Genomic DNA, 22365 nt, shown 5'->3' with positions numbered 1-22365 from the left:
GAGAATGAAGTTGGAGTTGTGATGGGGAGGAAAACTTTAAGAAACGTGGGAATAGATTAAATTTTTTGCTTAATAGGGTCAGAGTATTTGAATAGGACCCCTTACTTGAGTTCGGATTCTGTTTCTGCCACTTTCTGTCAAGTCCCTAATACCGCTGATCATCCACTTCCTTATCTGTAAACTGTTCTGCTGCTTCACAAGGTATTTGTAAGGATCAATTTGAAATTACGTTTCTGAAACTATTGAAATGATGAAATTTATTATTACCCATTGTATGTTTTCCATGACAGCTCACCAGCTGTATTTGTTTCCTAGGGACTGCTGTAACAAAGTACCACAAACGGTAGTTTAAGGAAACAAAAAATTTATTCTTTCACACTTCTGGAAGTGAGAAGTCAGAAATCAAGGTGTCAGCAAGAGCAAGGTCATGCCCTCTTTGAAGGCTCTTGAGGAGGATCCTTTTTTGTCTTTTTTTTTTTTTTTTTTTTTGAGATGGAGTCTCGCTTTGTCGCCCAGGTTTGATCTCAGCTCACTGCAGCCTCTGCCGCCCCAGGTTCAAGTGATTCTTCTGCCTCAGCCTCTGGAGCAGCTGGGATTACAGGCACCTGCCACCACGCCCAGCTATTTTTTTGTTTGTTTTCGATTTTTAGTAGAGATGGGGTTTCACCATGTTGGCCAGGCTGGTCTCGAACTCCTAACCTCAGGTGATCTGCCTGCCTTGGCCTCTCAAAGTGCTGGGATTACACCGCGCCCAGCTTTTTTTTTTTTTTTTTTTTTTTAAACAGTCTCGCTGTGTCATGCAGGCTGGAGTGCAGTGGTACAACCTTGGCTCACTGCACTCCAGACTGGGCTCAAGCAATTCTCCTGCCTCACCTTCCCAAGTAGCTGGTGAGAGGTGACAGCGTGCTGGCAGTCCTCACAGCCCTCGCTGGCGCTCGGTGCCTCCTCTGCCTGGGCTCCCACTTTGGCGGCACTTGAGGAGCCGTTCAGCCCACCGCTGCACCGTGGGAGCCCCTTTCTGGGGTGGCCAAGGCCAGAGCCGGCTCCCTCAAGCTTGCAGGGAGGTGTGGAGGGAGAGGCGCGAGCGGGAACCGGGGCTGCGCACGGCGCTTGCGGGCAGCTGGAGTTCCGGGTGGGCGTGGGCTTGGCCCCGCACTCGGAGCAGCGGGCTGGCCCCGCCGGCCTCGGGCAATGAGAGGCTTAGCATCCGGGCCAGCGGCTGCGGAGGGTGTACTGGGTCCCCCAGCAGTGCCAGCCCACCGGCGCTGCACTCGATTTCTCACCGGGCCTTAGCTGCCTTCCCGTGGGGCAGGGCTCGGGACCTGCAGCCCGCCATGCCTGAGCCTCCCACCCTCTCCGTGGGTTCCTGTGCCGCCGTAGCCTCCTGTACGAGCGCCACCCCCTGCTCCATGGCGCCCAGTCCCATCGACCACCCAAGGGCTGAGCAGTGCGGGCGCACAGCGCGGGACTGGCAGGCAGCTCCGTCCGCAGCCCCGGTGCGGGATCCACTGGGTGAAGCCAGCTGCGCTCCTGAGTCTGGTGGGGACGTGGAGAACCTTTATGTCTAGCTCAGGGATTGTAAATACACCAGTCGACACTCTGTATCTAGCTACTCTGGTGGGGCCTTGGAGAACCTTTGCGTCTACACTCTGTATCTAGATAATCTAGTGGGGACTTGGAGAACCTTTGTGTCTAGCTCAGGGATTGTAAACGCGCCAATCAGCGCCCTGTCAAAACGGACCACTCGGCTCTACCCATCAGCAGGATGTGGGTGGGACCAGATAACGGACTAAAAGCAGGCTGCCCGGGCCAGCAGTGGCAAAGTGCTCGGGTACCCTTCCACACTGTGGAAGCTTTGTTCTTTCTGTCTTTGCAGTAAATTTTGCTACTGCTCACTCTTTGGGTCCGCACTGCTTTTATGAGCTGTAACACTCACTGCGAAGGTCTGCAGCTTCACTCCTGAGCCAGCGAGACCAGTGAACCCACCAGAAGGAAGAAACTCCGAACACATCTGAACATCAGAAGAAACAAACTCCAGACGCGCCACCTTAAGAGCTGTAACACTCACCGCGAGGGTCCACGGCTTCATTCTTGAAGTCAGTGAGACCAAGAACCCACCAATTCCGGACACACTGGGACTGCAGGTATGTGCCACCTTGCCTGGCTAATTTTAACATTTTTTGTAGAGATGGGTTTCACCATGTTGCCCAGGCTGGTCTTGAACTACTGAGCTCCGGTGATCCGCCATCCTCAGCCTCCCAAAGTGCTGGGATAACAGGCATGAGCCACCATGCCTGGCCTTCTTTCTTGCCTTTTCCTAGCTTCTGGTGGTTGCTGGCAATCCTTGATGTGCCTTTGCTTGTAGATACATAACTCCAATCTCTGCCTCTGTCATCACTTGGCCTTCTTCCCTGTGTCTCTGCATTTTTCACATTATGTACTCCTCCCTGTGTCTTCACATCACTTTCCTTCTTTGTGTGTCTCTGTGTCCAGATTTCCCTCCTTTTTTCTTAATTGTTTTTCTTTTTTATTTTTTCTGTATTCTGCTGAACAAATTTCCCTCTTCTTGTTTATTTTTATTTATTTTTTTTTTTGAGACGGAATTTTACTCTTGTCGCCCAGGCTGGAGTGCAGTGGCGCAATCTCAGCTCACTGCACCTCTGCCACCTGGGTTCAAACAATTCTCCTGCCTCAGCCTCCCAAGTAGCTGGGATTACAGGCACCTGCCACCATGCCTGGCTAATTTTTTGGGTTTTTAGTAGAGATGGGATTTTGCCATGTTGGCCAGGCTGGTCTCGACTCCTGACTTCAAGTGACCCGCCCGCCTCGGTCACTGAGGTTAGGAGTTCGAGACCAACTCCCAAAGTGCTGGGATTACAGGCATGAGCCTCTGCGCCCGGCCTCCCTCTTCTTCTGAGGATATCAGTTACTGGCTTAGGGTACATCTTAACCCAGTATGACTTCATCTTAACTTGATTACATCTGCAAAGGATCTAATTCCAAATATAGTCACATTCTAAGATTCCTGGTGCACCCGAATTTTGGGGAGGACACTGTTCAACCCAGTACACAACCTAAATGTTGTTGTTCTCCATGGTTCTGCTCTTGAACCTCTTTTCTTATTGTACACCCTCTCCTTTGCCAATCTCTTCCACTCCCATAGATACAGCTAGAGATAATATTTGTTGAGTTCTATTTGCTAGCTCTCCTTGCTATATATAATCCCATTTATTCCTCACAACAACTTTATGAGTGAAGTGTTATTGTTACTGGAAAGGGGTCTCAATCCAGACCCCAAAAGGGTTCTTAGACCTTGCAGAAGAAATAATTTGGGGCAAGTCTATAGAGTAAAATGAAAACAAGTTTATTAAGAAAGTGAAGGAATAAAAGAATGGCTACTCATAGGCAGAGCAGCAGCGTGAGCTGCTTAACTGCTTATACTTATCGTTACTTCTTGATTATGTGCTAAACAAGGGGTGGATTATTCATGGATTTTCTGGGAAAGGGTTGGGCAATTCCTGGAACTGAGGGTTTCTCCCCCTTTTAGACTATATAGGGTAACTTCCTGATGTTGCCATGGCATTTGTAACTGTTGTGGCACTGGTGGGAATGAATGTCTTTTCAGGTGCCTTGACATTATATTCTTCGTGTTTCTTTTGTTTGGGATTAAGTGAACTTGGACCTGTGGTTTTATAGTTTTCATCAAATTTGGAATATTTTGACCTTTGTTTCTTCAAGTAATTTTTCTATACTGACTCTTCTCCTTTGGGTAGTCCAAGTACATATGTTATTAGGTGGTTTAAAGCTTTCTCATAGCTCACTGATTCTTTGTTCTTTTTGCTTTTTCTCACTTACATTTTTTCTCTGTGTTTCTTTTTGTATAGTTTCTACTGTTTTGTCTTCATGTCTATTAATCTTCTCTTTTGCAGCATTTAATCTGCTATTAATCCCATCCAGTGTATTTTTCACCTCAAAATTGTATTTTTAACTTCTAGAAGTTCAATTTAGGTCGTTTTCTTTGTATCTTTTTTTTTTTTTTTTTTTCTAGACAGAGTTTTGCTCTGTCACCCAGGCTGGAGTGTAGTGGTGTGATCTCCCCATTGCAACTTCCGCCTCCTGAGCTCAAGTGATCCTTCCATCTCAGCCACCCAAGTGGCTGGGACTACAGGCACATACCACCATGCCCAGCTCTTTTTTTTTTTTTTTTTTTTGGAGAGACAGGATTTTGCCATGTTGCCCAGGCTGGTCTCGAGCTTCTGGGCTCAAGCAATCCACCCATCTCAACCTCCCAAAGTGCCGGGATTACAGGTGTAATCTGCGCCCAGACACTCTTTGTATCTTCTGTGTCTCTCCTTAAACATGCTTGTGTTTTCCTCTACCTTCTTGAATGTATGGACTATAAATATAATAATTATTTTAATGTTCTTATCTACTAATTCTTTTTCTTTTTTTTTTTTTTTGAGATGGAGTCTTCCTCTGTCTTCTAGGCTGGAGTGCATTGGCACAATCTCGGCTTACTTCAACCTCTGCCTCCCTGGTTCAAGCGATTCTCCAGCCTCAGTCTCCTGAGTAGCTGGGATTACAGACATGAGCCACTATGGCTGGCTAATTTTTTGTATTTTTAGTATAGACGGGGGTTCACCATGTTAGCCAGGCTGGTCTTGAACTCCTGACCTCAGGTGATCCACTCGCCTCGGCCTCCCAAAGTGCTGGGATTACAGGTGTGAGCCACTGCACCGGGCTTGTCTGCTAATTCTATCACCTGTGCCCTTTCTGGTTCTATTTCTATGTTTTCCCCTTGCTATGAGACATATTTTCTTTCTTTTCTGCATGACTGTTAAGTTTTGATTAGATGCCAGACAGTGTCAATTTTACATTGTCAAGATGCTGATTTTTTCTTTTTTATTATTTCTTAGAATATTCTCAAGCTTTGTTCTGGAATGCCATCAAGTTACTCAAAAATAGTTTTATCCTTTTGGGGCTTGCTTTGGTAGGTGGGACCAGAACAGCCTTTAGGCCAGAGCTAATTTTTCTCCACTAGTGAAGTAAGACCCCTCTTTTAGTATTCTACCTAATGCCCGAGGTATTACAGTTTTCAATTGTGGTTGGTGGGAAGACAAACACTTCCCAGCTGTATGTGAACTTCAGGGAATTAATCTGCCTTCGCTTTTCTGGTGGTGTTTTTCCTCCAGCCTTGAGTAGTTTCCTTATATGCATGTAGCTAAAAATTCAAGGAGAACCCTGTGCAGATTGCCAAAGCTTTCTCCCTTTTTGTGCAGCTCTTTCCTCATTCTGCAGCTTTCTCCCTTTGGTACTGTCCTCTGCGAATCTTACTGCTTTAGCCTTCCTGAATTTATGAGTTTGTCCCTAGTGGGAGCAGTGTGGGTTCCCTCTCCCTGTGCTGCATCCTGGAACCTCCAGACAACAGGCTGAAGCAATCACAGAGCTTACCTTACTTGCTTCCTTTTTGTCAGGGATTACTGTCTTGCACTGCCTGTTGCTTCCTATCTGCAAAACTTTGTTTCATATATATTATGTCCTGTTTTTTAGTTGTTTTAGGTAGGAGTCCCTGTCACTCTATCATGTCTTACAGGAGAAGTCCCTCCAGAAACTGATTTTAAAACCAATATTTTGTATAAATAGTTGTGTCAGTTATCTATTGCTGCCTAACAAATTTTCCCAAAATTTAGTGGCTTAAAACAACCACCACTTATTTGCTCATGATTTTGATAATTTGGCTGGGCTAACACAGGTAGTTCTTACATTCCACATGGTGTCAGCTAGACTCACTCATGTGTTTGTAGTCAGTTAACAGGTCAGCTGGGGACTAGCTGGTCCAAGAAGGCCTCAGTCACATGTCTGGCAGATGGTGGTGGCTTTCAGTGAAGCCCCTCTCTCTTTGTGACCTCCTACCCTCTTGAACATGAAACCAGTTTTATTTAATTGATAACAGAAGCATACCAAAACCCTGAAAGCTGAAGTGGCAGGGTTGCTTAAGGCCTAGCCTTGGAAGTCACACAACATCACTTCTGTCTCAGGCTATTTAGTTAAAGGAAGTCACAAGCCCAGCTTAGGTTCCAGGGTGGGGAAATAGACTCCATTTAATTGTTCGAAAGGGGAGTGAATTCACACAGTGAAGAAGCACAGACACAAAGAATTGCAATTCTTTGTAGTAGATTGTCATAGTAACTAGTCAACAAAACATGTATTTAATGGCATCGTTTGTTTTGAAACTATCTTCTGGGTTAGAGGACAGTCTATTATAAGGAAATAACTAGTTTATTTTGGCTCAAAAACCTTATTGTGGGAGGATAACCCTTTAGACCTTTGCCCTTTGAGGTGTCAGGATGTGGACTAGAGAAACTATTGGGCTGTAAGTGGCTAGGAGATCAATGTTAATACCCTCTCCTGCCCTTCCAAGAGTTCACATATTCTTGTGTAGAGAAAAGAAAGAGGAAAGGGAAGAGAAAAAAGGAGAAGATAGAAAAAAATAGTACTAGTTCACAAAATATAGGAAAAAGAATTATCTTCTTGCCATCTGTGAGGCAAAAAAGGACTCTTGCCATTGCATGGAACAGAAACCTAACTCAAAACTGTCTTGCTTAACTGAAATCCTGAAATAGAATGGGGCATCAGGCATGGCTGGATCCTGTGCTAACAGTACGATCAGAATATTTCCATCTTTCTGTTTTCCTTTAGGTTGGCTTCATTCTTAGGCAGCCTTTCTCCTTGTGAGGGCAATGTGGCTCCCAGAAATTACAGATATATACCAACCATTATAGCCATACCCAAGAGAGAAAGCTTCTCTTTTTAAAATTCCAGCACTTCTGGTGCTGACTGGCCCTGCCTCAGTCCATGTTCATACTTGAACCATGAGCAGGACAATGAGATACTCTTATTAGCCAGGTCTTCTGCCCATTGCTGAGGTGGGCTCTGCCCTATGAGAACGAAAGGACAAAAAGTGGGGGAAATGTGGTTTCTCAGCAGAAAACCAGGGTATTTTTCTTAGAAGCAACGGGCATAGATGATGGACAGGCTGAAACAATGGAAGCCCTAAGCTGCCTCTGTCCTTTTCTCTCATACACAGCCTATTTTACTCCATTCCCACTGTACTGCCTAATCTAAATGAAAATAATAATGAGTCCTGGGAGCCCATGTTGATAAACTGTTCATTCTTAGTTACCAAAGCCCTCCTCAGAGCTAATGATCACTGCCTCCAAGAATACTCAGCTTCTTTAACTCAGAAACTGATGTTGGGTCCAGAGCAGCTGGGAAGGTGACCTAATCTTAGGTTTCTGAATGAGCTATAAAATCCCTGTAATGTTTGGTTGATGAAGAAGAGTTTTCATCAGCATCAGTGACCCAAGTAGTTGCATTTATAGCTAGAAGTTTATTTTATAACCAGAGTCACCTAGATCCCTTTCCTTCCATCTTTTCCTGTCCTAATGAGTTGCAAAGTCCTGTAAATTCCAACTCTCTGCAATCAGAAATGTGTCACCAGCTGTTTAATTGGTCTCTGGCCTCTCCACAGTCCACTGTCTATACCGCAGGCAGAGTGAGCACTCTAAAATGCAAACATAATCATGACACTCTTCGCTTAAAATATTTCAATGACACTCTGAAGTTCTCAGATAAAGCAGCTGCTGTATCAGCCAACCAGTAGTTTCCCAAATGTATCCTGCTACTTCACACTTCCTATATTGTGCCTAGAATGTCTTCTTTATCTGGCTGCTTTCCTTTTTGTCTTTCCAAATTCTGCGGAAGTATAACCTCCTTTGAAAAGCCTTCTCTGACCTCTGGTCTATGTTAATCTACTTTAGATCTTCATCTGGCCTTTCACAGCGCCCTGTGCATATTATAGCACATTAAAACACAAGTTCTACTTAGTTTGCTATTGTATCCCCAGTGCCCAACATAGCACCTGCACATAGTAGGTTCTGGATAAATATTTGATAAATGACTAGCACCTATTACTGTAAAGTAGTCCTTTATTTACTGTGTCTTCACTGTGAGATTAGGAACTTTACAGGCCAACACCTAGAGAGGACTGAGTATGGGCTAGGCACTTAGTAGTTTTTTTGAATAGATAACAGTAGCATGAAAATGTGATCAGCTGAACAGTTCTCAGCTCACCTTAAAGCCAATTGGCAAGGGATAGTAGGAAACTTCTTTAGAGTCTGAGCATTTAGCTATCCATCTATGTGACTGACCACAATAGTGGTTTTGAAGCTAACCTCTTAAAGAAAATTTCATGCCACATTTCATGAATGCTTGTAACACATTGTAATAAAACTCCAAATAATGAGCTAGAGCCCACAACCAGCTGGAATTATGGTAGTGTGTCCTCTTCTAAGAAAGAGAAGTAATTCACCAGAGAAAAGTACCAGGAACTATGTTAAGGTCAGGACACATTCAGGCTGATTTATTAGACTCTTCATTTCTGTAGAACCAGACAATGAAAATGTATTGCCAACTACAAGGTATGACAAAATCCTGAACCATCAATCACAGAATCAGTTACCCACACATATTTCTACTTGTAAAGGGAGAGAAAATTGGCTAAAATATTTAATAAAGCTTTTTATAAACCATTCATGGAGCATAAAAGTATTCATTTGCTGACCTAGCATTCTATTTCACTAATATTCTACTATAAATGATTTTCCTGCTGTGCCTGCCAATGGACGGACAAAAATGGAAGTTTTCTTGTTTCTCCACATTTGTACCTCAGGTCAGCATCAGATGTGGAATTGACCCTAACAATTTAATTTTTTAATATTGTTGCTAAGATGAGAGAATGAGGCTTTTTTGTTTTTTCTAGTCATTTTCTTTTGTTAGTCTCAACCAGGTAAGTTTGATATTTTATAAATAAAAATGCTTAGGTTGATCTGATTTTTAAAAAATGTTTCGAAGTAGAATGATTTGAGAATGTCAGTTACAGTTCTGTTACTCTAAGGTCTTGTTTACATTCAAGGCAATGATGGAAAGAACATTATTCCTTAGATATTTGACCCATGCATAGTAACATTATGGTCTTGTTGAGGCATCAGTAGGACATACTGTTAAAGAAAAATCTGTTGATAGGGAACTTTTAATAAGTTACACTTTTTTTGAGACGGAGTCTGGCTTTGTTGCCCAGGTTGGAGTGCAGTGGCCCAATCTCAGCTCACGGCAACTTCTGCCTCCTGGGTTCAAGTGATTCTCCCGTCTCACCCTCCTGAATAGCTGGGATTACAAGCGTGTGCCACCACGCCCAGCTAATTTTTTTTTTGTTTTTTGAGACAGAGTCTTGCTCTGTCGCCCAGGCTGGAGTGCAGTGGCGCTATCTCTGCTCACTGCAAGCTCCGCCTCCTGGGTTCACGCCATTCTCCTGCCTCAGCTTCCCAAGTAGCTGGGACTACAGGCGCCCACCACCACGCCTGGCTAATTTTTTGTATTTTCAGTGAGACGGGGTTTCACCATGTTAGCCAGGATGGTCTCGATCTCCCACAGTGCTGTGATAACAGGCGTGAGCCACCGCGCCCGGCCAATTTTTGTATTTTTAGTAGAGATGGGGTTTCACCATGTTGGACAGGCTGGTCTGTAACTCCTGACCTCAAGTGATCCACCTGCCTCGGCCTCCCAAAGTTCTGGGATTACAGGCATGAGCCACCGTGCTTGGCCAAATTATACATATTTATTATAGAAAATTCCTATTTTGTTAACAAAAGCAGTGATTTCTCTCTTTCTTTCTTTCTTTCTCTCCTTCCTTCCTTCCTTGCTTCCTTCCTTCCTTCCCTCCTTCCTTCCTTCCCTCTCTCCCTCCCCCTCTCCCTCTCTCCCTCTCTCTCTTTTTCTGTGACAGAGTCTCTCTCTGTTGCCCAGGCTGGAGTGCAGTCTCGGCTCACTGCAACCTCCGCGTCCCGAGTTCAAGTGCTTCTCTTGCCTCAGCGACCCGAGTAGCTTGGATTACAGATGTGCGCCACCACTCCCAGCTAATTTTTGTATTTTTAGTAGAGACGCGGTTTCGTCATGTTGGCCAGGCTGGTCTCAAACTCCTGGCCTCAAGTGGTCCGCCCGCCTCAGACTCCCAAAGTGCTAGGATTACTGGCATGAGCCACCATGCCCATCCAGCAATGATTTCTTTTCTAGTATGTGCAGGCAGAGTGCTAAGTCTGATATCTCAGTTAATCCTTGCAAATCTTTATTTATCAACATATGAAAAAAATCTCCTGCTCATAGAGGTTAAGTAACTTGTATGAGGTCATACTGCTAGTGTGTGACAAAATTTGGACTTGCTCTTCCTATTACCCCACATTGCCTTCTGAAAAAAGAAATGACAGCTAAATTATACATGTGTTCATCAGGCACTCCTAAAGGGAAAAAAAAAATCTGGAGCCAAACCATTTAAAAAAATGTGACAAGATATATCTAAAATTAAACAGTGCATTGAAGGGTGTGATTTGTTCTGCTACAGAAAAAGTATTCCCAGACAGTCTAGATTATGTCTCTGATCAATATGCTCAGTGAGAGAAGGATATTCCATTTTCTGAAAACGATCCCACACATTTCAGCTGCAAATAGTTAATTAGTCATTTCATAGCCAGAAAGAAGGGAGTAATCCTTTAGTGTCCATATGGCATACGTTTTCCAAGCTTATTTTTACATTCCCTTCAGTCCTTTCAATCCCAGCCTGAAAAGATTACTTAGATGATTTAGATGTAAAGAAATGTTATCATGTACACTCTATCAGGACATGCATTGAGCCCTTCTTCTCAAAGGCCTTATCAGACAGAGGTTGTTTTACCAATGGGGTTTATTTCTCCAAGAAACAAATTCAAGTAACAGAAACACTGATTACAAATTTTGTACTAAGCAAATACTGTTAAAATATTTTAGATGTGATAATGATATTATGGTTATATTATTAGGAAAGAACTCTCTTTTAGAATTGCATGATGAAATATTCATGGGAAAATGATATCATGCCTGAGATTTACTTCAAAATAATGTGGAGAGAGAGGTTAGTGAGTTTGCAGATGGGGCAGATGGGCCATAGGTTGATGGCTGCTGGCCTGGGTCATGGCTATTTGGGGGTTTATTACACTAGTATCTATATGTTTATGTATTTAAAAATAAGTTAAAAAATACACTCACCTCTGGAAATATATAAACAAAAAAGAATACAACAAAAGAAAAGGTTTAAAGCTTTTTTAAAAAAAGAAAAAATAATAATAAAAATAAAAAATTTAAAAGTTAAGGTTAAAAAACAAAATATGCAACTAACAAGGCTGACTCACATGTTGGGATATATATTCACTTTATAATAATCCTTACCTTCAAGTACACTATTTAGGGTAGAACAGCAGTACTCAAAGTATGTTCTGAGAGGATTGTTTGTTGTCCATAGGCATCAGTGTGTATCAGCCAATATTTATATCAGGATAACATTTTCATTAATGTTTTGGTGTAAGAAATTTTGATGTGATTTTCTCATTGGGGTCGTCCAAGAAGAGCATACCTAAAAGAACCCAATTTTCCCCATTATTTTCCGGGAGGTTTTGTTGTGGTCATCATTGTCATTGCTGTTGTTCCTATTGTCATTGCTGTGGTACTGTTTTCTGTAGTGGCAACAGTTGGGAGTGTGTGAGGTATGTGGTATTGTGGCATGTGGGGTTCTGCCACAGTCGTCTGTCGTTTGGAAATATTTGAGAGGCACTGCTCTAATGATTGAGTCTTACCATGACGTCTATATTCTCACTTGTCGTTAAAGATTGGTAAAACTTAGTCACACATCCTTACGGAAAATAACATGCCATATTGCCTAATGTTGTCAGCAGGCATCACGAGAGGGAAAGAGAAAACTGTCAGTCTATGTCCTGTAATTCAGGGACAAGGGTGGAGGCAAAAGCAGAGCAGCATATGTTCCTCAACTGAAAAGTGGATAAAGACAATGTGGTACAGCCATACAATGGAATATTATTCAGCAATTCAGCAACAAAAAGGAACAAACTGCTGAAATACCCTGCAACATTGGATGAATGTCAAAATCATTATGTTGAATGAAAGATGCCAGATACAGAAGATAATATATGATTCAATTTATAGAAGCTGTCCACAAAAGGCAAATCTATACAGATAAAAAGTCGAGTTTCCTAGGGCCAGGAATGAGAATGGGCATTAATTCTAAGTGGACATTAGGGATCTTAGTGGGGTTATAGGCATGTTCTAAAACTGGATTATGGTGATGGTTGCACAACTTGGTAAATTTACTAAAAATCATGGAATTGTATGTTTAAAACCAGTGAATTTTATGATATTTATAGTATATGTCAACAAAGTTGTTTTTTATAAAAATCAAATCAGCTCTAAAGTCTTATTTTTCACTTTTCTTTTGATATTTTTGAGTGTGTGAGATGTGGCGGTGATCAAAGCTAGTGGAGTGGTGTAGTCCAGAAAGAAGGTTTGCCTGTCACATCTTACAATGTTCCAAATGCCTGACTTGGAACTCCAGTACCAAGAAGCTTTGTATAAAAAGTTGTTGGCGTGGGCCAGGTGCGATGGCTCATGCCTGTAATCCCAGCACTTTGGGAGGCTGAAGCAGGCGGATGGCCTGAGGTCAGGAGTTCAAGATCAGCCTGGCCAACATGGTGAAACCCCATCTCTACTAAAAATTCAAAAATTAGCCAGGCGTGGTGGCAGGCACCTGTAATCCCAGCTACTTGGGAGGCTGAGGCAGGAGAATCACTTGAACCCGGAAGATGGAAGTTGCAGTGAGCCGAGACTGCACCATTGCACTCCAGCCTAGGTGACAAGAGCGAGATTTCATCTCAAAAAAAAAAAAAATTGTTAATGTGGGTTGCATGTCTTTTAGAAATGTTTGAAAGGCCTTCTCATTATCCTAGGGGAAGAGGCTTCTCTTCTTCAATTCAGAGCCAATCCCTGCACTTGAGCTCTGGGCCTCATCCCTCACACCTTCTCAGTGGCCATGCTTTCTCAGTTATACCTGCCTCCTTCTGTTTCTCACCAGCATCTTTTAAAAAAAGAAAATCCTCCCTTAGCCTTATCTTCCCCTCTAGATGCCACCCTATCTCTTTTCCATTTGATCTTTGTGAAAGAGTTGTCTACATTCATTGCCTCATCTTTCTTTCTTCCCATCATTCCTTAACCTATTGCAGTCTGGATTTTGCCACTTGACCAATATTGCTCTTGCCAATCACATCAGTTTCTTCTTCGTTTGCTAAATCCAATGGACATAGGTCAGTGTTTAGCCTATTTGACTTCTCTGTAAATTTTCAAACTGTTGACTGCTCTCTCCTTGAAACTTTCTCTTCCCTTAGCTTCTACAACGCTACTCTTTTTTCGTTTATCACATATTTTATAGATATTTCTTTGGAGTTGTCTGCTATTCTGTCTCTTAACATGTTAATATACTGTTCTCTACCATTTTGTCTTGGGATCACTTGTTTTCTCATCTCCACACTTGCTTCCTCAGTTATCTTATTCTCTTTCGTGGCTTCATTTACCATCATATACTCATGCCCAACCCCACTCTCACACAGGCTGTAACTTCAGCTCACATGTGTTGCCTGAGCTTCAAACTTTATTCTCCAACAAAACCAGACAAATTCTTTGCAGACATCCCACAACCACCTTATGAAACTCAACATGTCCAAAACTTAACTACTCATCATCCTTTGAAAAGTGTCCCCATAGCCTACATTTTTTTTTCAATCACTATGAAAGATCTTTCAGGAGCCCAGGCTGGAAACCAGAAATAGTTCTTCTCAACTCCTTTCCTTTTACTTCCCATTTCCCATCAGTTACGAAGTCCTGCGATTTTTCCTTCTCGTATATCTTGGGTCTATTATCATTTGTCTTAGTCCGTTCACACTGCTATAATAAAATACCGTAAACTAGGTATCTTATGCAAAACAGAAACTTATTTCTCATAGTTCTGGAGGCTTGGAAGTCCAAGATCAAGGTGTCTAGTGAAGGCCCACTCCCTAGTTCACTGAATTGTGCCTTCTCACTGCAACCTCACATGGTGGAAGGGGCAAGGCAGCTCCCTGGGGCTTTTTTTTTCTTTCTCAAAATTGGGGAACTAATCCTATTCATGAGAGCTCTGCCTTGATGACCTAATCACCTCCCAAAAGGTGCCACCTTTTAATACCATCACCTTGTGGGTTTGGATTTCAATGTATGAATCTGAGGGGACATAAACCTTCAGATCATAGCCGTTTCTCTCCATCCTTACTACTACTACATTAGTTCAGGCCTTCATCATCTTTCTTTCCCACTCTCTCTTGAATTTTACTTGTATATGAACACAGCATGGTAGCCATACAAAGATTTTAGGTTCTTTGCACTGTCATTTGAGTCTTTATGATCAGTGAATCTGTGAGAGGGAGGTTTGGTGAATATTGTCTTTTTCCAGAGTTCAGGGGTCAGACAGCCTGTAGGATTTGGAGATGGCATCAAAGATGACTTTAGCCAAGTTGTCCAAGTAGGAGTGCAGTTCCTGGCAGAAGTATAGCAGTTATCGATGTCAGTAATCAGCAGAAGTCTCTTAGGCACAAGAACAGAGAGATAATGTCACTTCATTTAGGGGCAAGAGTAAGATGCATCCCTAATGAGACCCAGCACCCTGTCACCTTAAAAGAGAGTATCACCTGGCAAACATGAAGTGCTTGTTAATCTTGTTCTCCTAGCACAATTCACAGGAATTAAGCTATCTTGGTCAAGATGATGGCACCATTGACTTCCATGAAGCAGCTAGACTGTCACATCTGGCCGGGCACGGTGACTCACACCTGTAATCCCAGCACTTTGGGAGGCCGAGGCGGGCAGATCACGAGGTCAGGAGATCGAGACCATCCTGGCTAACACAGGGAAACCCCGTTTCTACTAAAAATACAAAAAATTAGCCGGGTGTGGTGACAGGCGCCTATAGTCCCAGCTACTCGGGAGGCTGAGGCAGGTGAATGGCGTGAACCCGGGACGCGGAGCTTGCAGTGAGGGGAGATAGCACCACTGCACTCCAGCCTGGGTGACGGAGCGAGACTCTGTCTCAAAAAAAAAAAAAATAGACTGCCACATCAACCCAATGGCCACAAATGCCTTCAGCCTGGGTCGTGGACTGCCCCAATCTGTTTAAGGATGAGCAAGATCTTCAGGGCCTTGAGTGATTGCCCTAGGAGACGGGGGAGAAAAACCCCTCAGACTCCTTCATAAGCAGAAAGAGATCCCCTCCAAGGAAGTAATGTCCATGGCCTTGGCCAGGTGGCCCAGCTTGTATACCAAGGACCACTCCTCGTCCTAGGCCTTGCTGCCAAGGCCCCAGCCATCACTGAGAAAGGATTCTATAAACTGCCTCAGTCCCTGACTCGATTGTCTTTCCCAGCGCATCAGAGTTTAGTCAAAGAACCAGCATCTTCATCTGCTGTTTGGTATGTCCTCTACAAAGTAAAAGCCCTCACCATCTCCTTCCTATGTTACTGCAACTGCTTCCTCACTAATTTTCCTGCCTTTAAGTATCATACTATCCCTTCATATTTCTCACCTAGTTTTATTTCTTCACACTGCTGCCCAAGACATCTTTCTAAAGCCTAGCCCTCATCATGCCATCTTCCTGCTTAAAACCCATAATCATCAGGACAAATTCCAAATGAATTCCAGATTTCTCAGTATGCCAAACAAAGTCCCTCATGACCTGACCCCTGCTCATCTCTCCCTGGCCTTACCATTCCCCTCTTAGAACTCTGCGAACATAGTAGTGAACTATGAGTATTTCCCAAAATGTGTGTGCTTTTTCAGTTCGCCCCTATGACTTAGCACACTGCTCCCTCTCCTATCTGGAACACCTTCATCCTTCAGGACTCAGTTCAGACATTCCCTTTGTTAGGAAGTCTTCCCTGGCCCTCCAGTTTTTACCAGTGCTTCTCCTTTGGGTTCCCTTCACTTTCTGTACAAACCTTTTATTACTTTGTTTTGTAATTTTCCCCTTTTCTTATCCACCCTTGGTCTTCCAAATATTTGAGTCTAAGGATGGTGTTTTAACTTCTTATTCTCAGAGCTGAACATACAAAGTATTCAATAATTTTTAAAAAATCGATCAATGATGCATAGAACAATGAATCAATTAAGCATATAATGAATGAGTAAAACAGAGCCTGTAATTTTCCCCCTTGTTTATAATTTTCCCCCTTGTTTATGAAGAAGAACAGCCAACTAACCTTCAGAGGAGAGATCCAGGCTTGTTGCCCTAAATTACCACTGCACAGTAAACTGCCTACAAAGCTCATTACATTGAGGTCTATCCTAGTAAACTATAAGAGAGTAATTCCCTTGATCCTTTCTTTGTTCTGATTTTTAACATGACTTTTGTCAGCTGGTTTATAAAAAACAATTAGCATGGCCAGGCACATGCAGTGGCTCATGTCTGTAATCCCAGCACCTTGGGAGGCTGAGACAGGAGGAGTGATTGAGGCCAAGCGTTCCAGACCAGTCTGGGCAACATAGTGAGACCCTGTCTCTACAAAAACAAAGTAATTAGCATCTAGTTTCAAACAACCTGGAGAGAAATACTTTAATTTTTGGATGATACTCCCTTTTGCATGTGAGAGAAGGCAATCAGGAAGAAAACTGACAAGAAGTGAGTTATTTCAATGGGTCTCATGTTGATTAATGCCCCACACTTCTTCTCAGTTGTAGTTTTCTTTTGCACTTACCCATCAACGTCTATCACTGTACAAATATATCACTAAACATCATCCTAGGGTAGCATTTCTTTCTAATTTTATCACTTAATTATGATTCAGTGTTTATTTCTAGTTTGGCAAACAGGACATTAAAAAATGTCAAACTAAATAAAGTTGGCAAATGTTTTGATTTTAAAGCATAAATAATTTTTTCCTCCAAAGTATAATTTAATTTTTCTAGAAAAGTTCAAACAGGCTTTGTAGTTTTTGACAATATTCAAGCATTTTACATACATAGGATAAAAACCCATCTTATTAACTTTTTTCTTTGGAAAAATATTCATATTGCACAGAAGTATATGAAGTAAAGTGTGTCCTTTCCCCAATACAGTCCTCTGCTCCTTCAACACCACTCCATATAGCTCACCACTCTCACATTTTGGATATTTTCTATGTGTACGAACACACACATTATTTTACATGAATGTGATAATTGCTTCTAAAACTTATTTTTTTTCACTGAAGTTACCTTAAAAAATCAAATTAAGTCTATATATATTCTCTCACCTCTTCCTTTTGAATAGCCATAGTTTTCATGGATTCATGGATGTATTATTATTATTTTTTTTTAGCAGAGCCCTTTTAGTGACTTAGATTATTTTTAGTTTTTCTCTATTATCAAAAGCCACAGTGAATTTTTTTTTTTTTTTTTTTTCCCCAGAGATTAGCTCTGTCACTCAGGCTGGATCACTGCATCCTCAAACTCCTGGGCTCAAGTGATAACTCCCACCTCAGCCTCCCAAGTAGCTAGGCACATGCCACCACACCAGGCTATTTTTTTTTTTTTTTTTAATGGAGTTTCGCTCTTGTTGCCCAGGCTGGGGTGCAATGGCGCTATCTTGGCTCACTGCAACCTCCACCTCCCGGGTTCAAGCGATTCTCCTACCTTAGCCTCCCGAGTAGCTTGGATTACAGGCATGCACCACTATGCCCGGCTAATTTTTTATTTTTATTTTTTTTTATTTTTAGTAGAGACGGGGTTTCTCCATGTTGGTCAGGCTGGTCTCAAACTCCTGACCTCAGGTGATCTGCCTGCCTCAGCCTCCCAAAGTGCTGGGATTACAGGTGTGAGCCACCGCGCCCAGCCATGCCAGGCTAATTTAAAACTTTTTTTGGGCCAGGTGCGTTGGCTCACGCCTATAATCCCAGCACTTTGGGAGGCTGAGGCGGGTGGATCACGAGGTCAGGAGTTCAAGACCACCCTGGCCAACATAGTGAAACCCCGTCTCTACTAAAAATACAAAAAATTAGCCGGGCAAGGTGGTGGGCGCCTATAATCCCAACTACTCGGGAGGCTGAGGCAGGAGAATCACTTGAACCCAGGAGGCAGAGGTTGCAGTGAGCTGAGATCATGCCATTGCATTCCAGCCTGGGCGACAGTACAAGACTCCGTCTCAAAAAACAAACAACAACAGCAACAAAAATGGCTGGGCGCAGTGGCTCATGCCTCTAATCCCAGCACTTTGGGAGGCCGAGGCGGGTGGATCACCTGGGGTCAGGAGTTCGAGACGAGCCTGGCCAACATGGTGAAACCCCATCTCTACTAAAAATACAAAGATTAGCCAGGCGTGGCACCTGTAATCCCAGCTACTTGGGAGGCTGAGGCAGGAGAATCGCTTGAACCTGGGAGGCGGAGGTTGCAGTGAGCTGAGATAGCGCCATTGCACTCCAGCCTGGGTGACAGCGCAAGACTCCATCTCAAAAAAAAAAAACAAAAACTTTTTTTGCAGTTATGGAGTCCCACTATATTTTGCCCAGGCTGGTCTCGAACACCTCAAGTATCCTCCTGGCTCAGGCACCCAAAGTGCTAGGATTACCGATGTGAGCCACCACATCTGTCCTACAATGAACATTCTTTAAAAAATATATATATATATATTATATATATATACACACACATACACACACACATATATAATGTATACATACATATGTAGTCTTTGTGTACTTGTATATGCAAGTATATCTATAAGATACATTATAGTATGTATATATACTATAGTATGTATATACAAGTATATCTATAAGATAAATTTCTAAAAGTGGAATTGCTGGGTAAAGGAAATGTGTGTATATATATATATATATATATATACACACACACACACTCACACACACACACCCATATATAGTTTTGTATATATATATTAAATGCAGCCCTAAAGTTGTACCAGTTTACACTCCCACCAATAATAAATAAGAATGCCCATTTGCCTAACTTTCTCTAATACAGGGTAACTTCAGTCTTTTAAATCTTTACTCATTTGATAGATGGGAAATGATATCACATTATTATCTTAATATAGCTTTCTGTAACGATGACTGGGGTTGAATATATCTTTATGTGGTTGTTTTATATTGCCTACTTATGTTCTTTGCCCACTATTCTATTGAATTGAATGTCTTCTTTTAGTGGCAACACCGGAATTTCTATATAGAAAGAGCTTAAGATAAGCAACCTTGTTGGAAAGGGTAAAGCTAAGGACTTTGCCTTAAAATTGTGATTGTGCCTTAGTTTACATAAGATTGAGAAAAGGTCTATTGTTCGTTGTTCTTATCAAAAGAATGGATGACAGGTAATGGAAATGGCCTCCTTATCCCCTTGTCCCACTTTGATTTTATGACTGCTTTTATTTGATTTATAAGAGCCCTTTATTTATGAAATAAATCACCTCTTTTATGTCATGTTTGTTACAAATATTTTTCCTGCTTCTTCTTTCAACTCTATTTAAAGTAACTTTTACCCTTCAGAATCTTAATTTGTTTTTCTTAAATGAGACGGGGTCTGCTGTGTTGCCCCAGGCTGGAGTGTAGTGACTATTCACGGGTGCAATCCCACTACTGATCAGCATGGGCGTTTTGATCTCCTCTGTTTTTGACCTGGTTCACCCCTCCTTAGGCAACTTGGTGGGCCTCCACTCCTGGAGATCGCCATAGTGATGCCACATTCAGTGTGGACACCCCAATGGCATAGCGCACTACAGCCCAGAACTCCTGGTCTCAAGAGATCCTCCTACCTTAGCCTCCCGAGTAGCTGAGACTATAAGCTCATGCCACCATACCCAGGTAGAATTTCAATTCTGTATGAACTAATTGGTTATTCTTTGTATGGCTTCTAAAATAACTGTCATATTTAGAAAACACTTCTATAATGCAAGGCTATAAAAATACTTATTCATTATTTCTGATACATTCATGGTGTCATATATTTATGTTTAAATTTCTGACTCACCTTGGTGATATTTTTAGCAAGAAAGAATACAGAAACCCAGCTTTAAAAAAATGGTAACTTGGTTGTGGGATGTAGTTACAATTTTAAAAAATGTTACTCTAAAATTCTATCAAGATCTAATTATAGGCCGGGAGCCGTGGCTCACATCTGTAATCCCAGCACTTTGGGAGGTGGAGGCAGGTAGATCATTTGAGGTCAGGAGTTCCAGACCAGCCTGGCCAACATGGTGAAACTCCTATCTCTACTAAAAATACAAAAATTAGCCGGGTGGTAGTGGCACGTGCCTGTAGTCCCAGCTACTTGGGAGGCTGAGGCAGGAGAATCGCTTGAGCCTGGGAGGCGGAGGTTGTGGTGAGCGGAGATTGCCCCACTGGATTCTAGCCTGGGAGATAGAGAGAGACCCTGTCTCAAAAAAAAAAAAAAAAAGTAGAGAAAAATAAACAAATGAGCCTCTTTTTGTTGTCATTACTCAGAATTTGTTTCTGTTGCTTCGCAACATTTCAATGAAGATATTCTTTTTCAATATTTATTCTGGTTCACAAATTAAATGTTGCTAAAATAAAGTGACATCAGGGCAGAACAAAATACAAAATGGCTGCATACATGCAGTGTAGTTCAGTATGAATTTGAATGTATTCCACCAACACAAGACGATTTGAAAGCAAGTGTAATGGACCAAAGGTTTGTGTTCCCTCCAAAATTCATGTGTTGAAATCTTACCCCCAAGGTGATGGTATTAGGAAGTGGGGCCTTTGAAAGGTGATTGATATTACTGCCTGTATACAAGGGGCCCCAGAGAGCTAACTCACCCCTTCTGTCATGTGAGGACACAGTGAAAAGATGGCCATCTGTAAAGAGCACCCTCCCCGGACGATGAATCTGTTGATGTCTTCATCTTGGATTTCTCAGCCTCCAGAACTGTGAGAAATACACTTCTTTTTTTTTTTTTTTTGAAATTTCATAAGGGATTTAATTCAGAAAAGTGGTCCCATGTTTCTTGGAAGTCTTTAAAAAGTCTTTAAATATATTTTTTATTTTTACAAATTTATGGAGTACATGTGAAAGTTTGTTAATTGTATATAATCTGTTGTTTATAAGTCAGTATGGTATTTTGTCATGGCAGACATAATGGACCAACATGATAAGTTTCTATTATTTTTTGTGTGTCATTCAGCAAACTTGCCCCGAAGAATCTATTATCTAACTGATAGAATGATATGGTATATTTAGGTGATTTCTTATTGCCCTCTTTTTTTTTTCTTTCTTTCTTTTTTTTTTTGAGATGGAGTCTTACTCTGTTGCCCAGACTGGTGTGCACTGGTACAGTCTTGGCTCACTGCAACCTCCGCCTCCTGGGTTCAAGTGATTCTCCTGCCTCAGCCTCCCGAGTAGCTGCGACTACAGGCACGTGCCACCACACTCGGGTAATTTTTGTATTTTTAGTAGAGACAGGGTTTCACTATGTTGGCCAGGCTGGTCTTGAACTCCTGACCTGGTGATTAGTTGGCCTCTGCCTCCCAAAGTGCTGGGATTACAGGGGTGAGCCACCACGCCCAGCCTGTCCTCTTTTTAAAAGTCAAGAAAATAGTTATAGTTGTTAGAGTATAAGGCTCTTAAAGGCAGAGTAATTTTTTTTTAAATGGTGGGGTCTTGCTATGTTGCCCAGGCTGGCCTTGAACTCTTGGGCTCAAGCAATCCTCCAGCTTCAGCCTCCTGAGTAGCTGCAACTACAGGTGTGCACCACTGCACCTGGCTTGCGGATAGGTTTTATTCAACATAACAGTGGCACTAAATAATTTTTTAATAAATTTAAGCTGTAGAGTACATATCTTAAAAGATATATTTGTGATCATTAAAATTTGGAATTTGGAATTTGAGAAAATTGAAGTAATTTCAATCTGTGATTGAAGATTTCTTCTATAGTTTTTTCTCCTTTTATTAAAGAAAAAAACCTAGGTCATGTTTATGTTCAGAGTTTATATAATAAGCCTATTTTAGTTCAAAAATATATACAGTCAAAAGATAATATTATACTTAGATACAAAAGGACCCAGCCAGAATAATGTTTCTCATTTATTGAATGGATCACAAGTAAGATAGATTAGTCAAGCTAGGAACTAACAGACAAGGCTTTGCTTCTGCACCTACATCCTTGAGGCAGAGGGACAAGGACAATGGTGTACAGAGGTGGCAGGAATGAGTTGGGAGACAACGGTATAAAACAGTATAAAAGGGATGAGCCTTGGCCACCTGAAGCTTCCGAGCTTGGCATTAGATCTTTCTCATCGGTTAATGCCTAACTTTACCTGACTCTTCTGGCCCTCTCCCAAACTGGAAAGATGGCATGAATCCATGGCCTTTGTTTAGGATTCTTTATTAGTATCACTTCTGTTT

At 42.1% G+C, this 22365-nt stretch overlaps 1 protein-coding gene across 1 annotated transcript in view; it reads left to right on the top strand.

Moving 5' to 3' along the window:
- Positions 1–22365, top strand: part of ARMH4 (armadillo like helical domain containing 4) — a 200304-nt gene that overhangs the window by 1186 nt on the left and 176753 nt on the right. The window contains exon 2 of the mRNA XM_054530674.2: positions 1877–2144. The gene's annotated coding sequence lies outside the window, so the exon portion shown is untranslated. The remainder of the gene's footprint in view (positions 1–1876; positions 2145–22365) is intronic.

This window comes from Pongo abelii, chromosome 15, assembly GCF_028885655.2.
Source record: "Pongo abelii isolate AG06213 chromosome 15, NHGRI_mPonAbe1-v2.0_pri, whole genome shotgun sequence".
In the NCBI taxonomy this organism is placed as follows: Eukaryota; Metazoa; Chordata; class Mammalia; order Primates; family Hominidae; genus Pongo; species Pongo abelii.
The sequence above is the reverse complement of the archived record's forward strand: the minus strand, read 5'-3'. Positions and strand labels throughout refer to the sequence as shown.